The following is a 6,709-nucleotide window of genomic DNA, read 5'->3' as shown; positions in this document are numbered from 1 at the left end:
GGAGAACAGAGGAAGATCAAAGGAAAGAGGAAAAGGCCTTGAGAATGAGAAGTCACGAGGGAAGTCAAAGAAAGGACGCTCTCAATCTAGAGGAAAGAAAGATTGTTGGTACTGTGGAAAGCCTGGTCATCTAAAGAAAGACTGTTGGTCTCAGAAAAACAAAGAAGGAGACAAAAATGAAAATGACAGTAAGGAAGCTAATATTGCAAGTAATACTTTACAAGATGCTTTAATCTTATGTTTAGATAATGTCAATGATTCCTGGGTAATAGATTCTGGGGCTTCATTTCATGCTACACCCCATAGAAAATATTTTCTTGATTATGTTCAAGGTGATTTTGGACAGGTATATTTGGGTGATGATGAGCCCTGTCAAATTGTTGGAAAAGGAAAGATAAAGATCAAGTTGCAAAATGGTAATGACTGGTTTCTGTAGGAGGTAAGACATGTTCCTAATTTAAGAAGAAATTTAATTTCTGCAGGGCAACTAGGCAGTGAAGGTTGCATAGTTACCTTCTCAGACAGTATGTGGAAGGTCACTAAAGGATCGTTAGTAGTAGCTAAAGGTGCGAAGGTAGGCACATTATATCTGTGTACTGGTAACACTTACTCTACCTTAGCTGCTACAGATAAAGTTACTGTAGGGACAACAACAATAAATGTTGCAAGAACAGATTCGATAATGTGGCACCATAGGCTTGGGCACATGAGTGAGAAAGAGATGAAAATCCTTCACTCCAAAAATCTATTGCCAGAACTAAAGAAGATTGATTTAGAGTTCTGTGAAAACTATGTTTATGGTAAACAGAAAAGAGTCAGATTTCTCAAGGTTGGGAAAGAGAAGAAGAGTGAGAAGTTAGAGCTTGTACATTCAGATGTATGGGGACCGGCTCAGGTATCATCTCTTGGTGGCTCTTGTTATTATGTTATTTTTATTGATGACTCAACCAGAAAAACATGGGTATATTTCCTAAAACAAAAATTAGATGTTTTTTAAACTTTTAAGAAATGGAAAGCTTTGGTTGAGAATGAGACAAGAAAAAAGTTGAAGTGTCTCAGATCGGATAATGGAGGTGAGTATTGCAGCAAAGCATTTGAAGATTACTATTCCTTAAATGGGATTCGAAAGCAAAAAATAGTTCCAGGAACTCCACAGGAAAATGGTGTGTCAGAGAGAATGAATAGGACCATCATGGAACGTGCGGGGAGCATGAGATTGCATGCTGGATTGCCCTTACATTTTTGGGCAGATGTTGTACATACTGTTGTCTATTTGATAAATAGAGGACCTTCAACCCCTTTGGATGGTGGTATTCCAAAGGAGGCATGGACTGGTAAAAAGGTAAATTATTCTTTTCTAAAAACTTTTGGTTGCGAAGCTTTTGTCCATGTTGATAAAGAAAACAGAACCAAGCTTGATGCTAAATCTTAGAAATGTACCTTCATTGGATATGGGATAGATGAATATGGCTATCGGTTATGGGATTTTGAAAATGAGAAAATAATTAGAAGTAGAGATTTTATATTCAATGAGAAGGTTATGTATAAAGAACAGATGCAGGAAAAGAAGCATGAACAGGACAAACAAGAATATGTGGTGTTGGATGAGATTCCTGAAAATGAAATGCCACAGGTACCTGATGCTCAGCAACAACAGATTGTCCCACAAACTCCTGCAAGTGTTAGACATTCTACGAGGACAAGTAGACCCCCTGAAAGATTTTCTCCTTCTTTGTATTCTATTTTATTAATAGATTCTGGTGAACCAGAAGAATATGAAGAAGCAATGCAGGTGGATGTCAAACAACAGTGGCAGCTAGGCATGAAAGAGGAGATGGACTCCCTGATGAAAAATAAGACTTGGGACTTAGTTTCTTTACCTACAGAAAAAAGAGCCTTGCCTAACAAATGGGTTTATCGACTGAAGGAGGAGGAAGGAGGTCAGAAAAGATATAAGGCCAGACTTGTGGAAAAAGGTTTTGCACAGAAAAAGGGTATAGATTATGATGAAATATTTTCTCCAGTTGTAAAAATGACTTCAATTAGAATTGTACTTAGTCTCGTGGTTGCAGATGATTTATATCTTGAACAATTAGATGTCAAAACATCTTTTCTCCATGGAGATTTGGAGGAGGAAATTTACATGTTGCAACCACAGGGATATGAGGTCAAAGGTAAGGAGAACTTGGTGTGCAGGTTGAAGAAAAGTCTGTATGGCCTAAAGCAAGCACCCAGACAATGGTATTTAAAATTTGATAGTTTCATGGCTGAACATGGTTATCATAGATGTCATTCTGATCATTGTGTATACTTTAAGAGATTTGATAATGGCAGTTATATTATCCTGTTGCTTTATGTTGATGACATGCTTGTTGTTGGGTCTAACATGCAACATATAAATGATCTTAAACATAAATTAGCCAAGTCATTTGCTATGAAGGATTTGGGTGCAGCTAAGCAAATTCTCGATATGAGGATTACACGGGACAGGAAAAATAGAACCTTAAATTTGTCCCAAAGTGAGTATATAAAGAAGGTGTTGAAAAGATTTAACATGCAGGATGCAAAAGCAGTTAGTACACCTTTGGCTAGTCATTTCAAATTGACTAAGGAGATGTGTCCAAAGGCACAGGAAGAGGTTAATAAAATGTCTAACATCCCGTATTCATCAGCTTTTGGCAGTCTGATGTATGCAATGGTATGCACAAGGCCAGATATTGCACATGCAGTGGGAGTTGTGAGTAGGTTTATGAGTAATCTGGGTATGGAACATTGGAATGCTGTGAAATGGATTCTTCGGTATTTGAAAGGAACTACTATGAAGGCATTATGTTTCAAAGGATCTAATGCTGCTCTAAGTGTATTTGTTCACTCTGATCTGGCAGGTGATATTGATTCATGGAGGAGTACTATAGGGTATGTTTTTACTATAGGGGGAACTGCAGTCAGTTGGATTTCTAGGCTGCAAAAGGTTGTTGCACTTTCAACCACTGAAGCTGAGTATGTTGCTGCTACAGAAGCCAGCAAAGAGATGATTTGGTTGCAATGTTTTCTGAAGCAATTGGGTCAGACACTAGAGGATAGCCCATTGTATACTGATAGCCAGAGTGCCATTCATCTTGCAAAGAACTCTACTTTTCATTCAAGGACAAAGCACATTCAGCTCAGGTACCACTTCATCCGGACTATTTTGGAGGAGGGTCAGTTACGGCTTGAGAAGATTCACACAAGTGAGAATCCTGTCGATATGTTCACAAAGGTAGTTCCACAGGAGAAGCTAATTTCTTCATCAATTTCTGTTGGTCTTCTTAATTAATAATTGTGGAATTTATACCAGTCAAGTCCTAGTGTTTTATCCAGCGGATGTTGCATGTACAGTGGTGTCATGTAGTATCAGTCTCCAAGTGGGAGATTGTTCGATGTGGAGCCTGATTAGTTTCCAAGTGGGAGATTGTTGAAATGTGGTGACTGATTAGCAAAGTACTGTACACTCAGCATGTATCCTCGCCGGGGTCCAGGGCCGGGCTGGGCCCTGGGCATGGGTTCGGGGGCGGCAGCCCCCGAGAAATTTTTTTTTGCCGTTTTTTGTTGATGAAAACCGACATTGTAATAAAACCCTAAAAAAGGCTGACTTTGTTTGTTGCCCCAAAAAACGCATGTTATAAGCGGCTGGGATGCTTAAGGCATTGTAAGGTTGATGTACTGTTTTTGCTGGATAATAAGAAAGATTGGACGGTTGTGTATGGTGGACGTAACCCATTCTGGGTGAACCATGTTAAATATCTGTGTTATCTGTGTCCTATTTTTATTTCTTTATCTTTTGTATTTAAATCTGCATATAATTGTTAGTTCATATTTGCTTCGGATCTGCTTGAAACCCTAACAAGTGGCACTGTCTCTGTCTGAACCTTTTCCTCTTCATGTTTCTCATAATGTACCTCTATCGGTTTCTTTGTGCTTTCCATTGCCAGTTTCTCTGATTGTGTCTCAGTGTTAACTACCGGTTTCTCTGTATGTACCTCTGAACTGTCTACTATCGGTATCTCAACAGATTTATCAGTAGCTGGTTGCTCAATAGGTTTTTCAGTGTGTACAACAGTGGTATCTATTTTTCCAGTAACTAGGGGATCAGTTGATTGTTCATTATATGTTTCAATCCCAATCTCAACATTTCCAACTATATCCTCAACATTTGTCTTAACAGTAATGTTTTTTGCCAATGGCTCAGTTGCCACATCTCTCTTCTTAGTTGTTTCCTTATCAAGCACAATGTTGACTTCTTGTGTGTCAATATTCATGGTATACAACACCTCTGAATCAGGATTGGTGTTTTCATGTGTTGTCTCCATACTCTCGATATTATTTGTTATCAGTAGTGTATCAATAGTTTGTGTCAGTGGAGTACCAGAAGGAGGTGGGGGCAACTTATTTGTTACCTTTATGCTCAGAGGACCACCCACCTTGCCTTTACCCTTTATCTTTTTCCTTTTGATAGACTTTGAAAGTCTTTGGTCATTTAAGTTCTTCTTGCTTTTCCTTCTCTACAAAGAAGATATCCCATTTTTCTGTTGTCTCTTCAATGATCTCATTTATTCTGCTAGCCATTAATACTACATGTCAGTGACCGGTGGAAAATACAGTCCTGTTTGCCTCAATTATCAGTTCATCAATTTCTTCTGCTGATTTCACTGGGTGAACTATAGGTAATTTTTCTACCTTAATCTTCTTATCCAATTCCACAATTGCTAACCTTTTTGCATCTAAACTTTTGTACAAGTCACTAGGTAGATCATCTACAACTTCTATCAAAAATTTCTTATAAATATCTAAGTGTAGAATAACATTGTTTTCTATGCTTTCCTTTTCTTCATTAGTGAAAGTGTTATACAACTTGCTGACATTTGACAAGTTTCCATCTTCAATAATTTCATTCAAAAGATTATCAAGTGGGGGGATAACTTGTTTTTCCTTCTTCTTCCTGGGTGTTATTTTCTTTGTTGGAGGCCTTACTGCCTGTTGTTTCCTTCTTGTTCTCTTTGGTGTAGGAGCGGGTTCCGGTGAAGGTTTCCTTTTCCTTTCTACTCTCTGAAACTCTGTTGGTATTTCACTGTTAGAGGAGGTACCAACCAGTGAAAGATGTGTTTTATGTTGTAATCCTTCCAAGTCGCTCTCCTTAATACCAATCATATTCAATATGTTTTCCTTGATTACCTTTGCCTATCTTGTTGCTTTTCTAATTGTTTGTTATGTTTTCTTTATTCGTTTCTGTGATTGAACTTTGCTTTCAATAGTTTCCAAACTACCAAATATTTCTTTTGTTAGTTCTCTAGGGGCTTCAAGGAGGGATTTTGCATAAGTTTCTATTATGTTCTCATCAGCCTCATAACCCATCTCTGTAACCCAAATTGTCCTTGGAACCACTGCCTCCACCCAGATTTCATCCTTCTTTATAACAAAACATATCTCTTTTTTATATTTATCAACTATGGATTGAGATAATCTTTCCCTATTTTTCATTCTAGCCTTAAGTGCCTGAAAGTGTTCAATTATGTTCTTCTCCCTGTCATCTCCCATATTATTAAGAATATCCAAAAGTTGTTTTTCTACCGGAATGTCAAATCCAAAATCCTTTTTGTTGGGACTCATTAAATTTGAGTGAGTTTGAGAGGCCCATTTCAAAATTTTGCTCTGCATTTCCAAATGATCATAAAATGAGTCAGTTTGAATGGCCTAGTTAGAGAGAGGGTAAAATGGAGCCAGTTGATTTTCAAAGGGTAAGGCTTGGGAAATGTGTCCTACACCTTTCATTTGGCCTATGCAGTGTGTTGCAACTTTCATAATTCATTTTGGATCAATTTATCAGGTACCAATTTCAAGGGGTGAGTTGAAAGTGCATTTTAGGTGCAAATGCATATTTTATTAAGTGGCCTAATTTGAGCTCCTATATCTTTTTCCCAGTTGATCATCATGATGAAATTCAAAGTGGATTGAATTCTATGCATAAACGTGAGTCAGCATGCAAAATTTCAATTTTATAGCAATCCATTTGCTCAGTTTAGCAGGCTCAATCTGTTTGCAGTTTGTATGGTTTGACAAGTCCCTGTTTCAGCAGCTAGTCGAAGCCCTATTTTGCATAAGTGTAAAAGTTTCCTCAGTGAGTGTCATGTCAAAATATTTATTCTGGGCTATTGTTGGTATAAATTACAAGATATGTTTCCAGTTTCAAGCTCCTACCAATCCGTTTGATCGGTTTTCAAAAGGGTTTCTTGAGCCATCTTTTTTAGTGTTTTGTACTTTCATTGCTATATCAGTTAAAGTTGTTATTTTCATGAGTGCACCATTTGTACCCAGTTAGCTTCCCAGTCAAACTGAGCATTCTAAGTTTTTATATGTACTTTAAGGTACCTATGCCTCGGAATTGAAGGTCTATAGAGATCGTTTGATATTTTTAAGAAAGGCATCATGAGTTGTCTGCACATTGACTTCATCAGGTCCGTAGTGTTGACAAAGTCAGTTGGTCATCTTTGACCATTAATATTTATTCACTCGAGATTCGTCTTGAGAAAACGCTTGGTAGAGTTCATGTTTGTATATCAGAGTACACGCCTGTCAGTTTGCAAGGTCTAGAAAGGTGTTTTGACCAGTTTGAAAATTACATCTTCGCGATTAAATGCGAAAAAATGTGGCACAAGTGCTTGAAAGTTGCAAA

This window comes from Cryptomeria japonica, chromosome 6 (assembly GCF_030272615.1).
Source record: "Cryptomeria japonica chromosome 6, Sugi_1.0, whole genome shotgun sequence".
NCBI classification, from domain to species: Eukaryota; Viridiplantae; Streptophyta; class Pinopsida; order Cupressales; family Cupressaceae; genus Cryptomeria; species Cryptomeria japonica.
The sequence above is the reverse complement of the archived record's forward strand: the minus strand, read 5'-3'. Positions refer to the sequence as shown.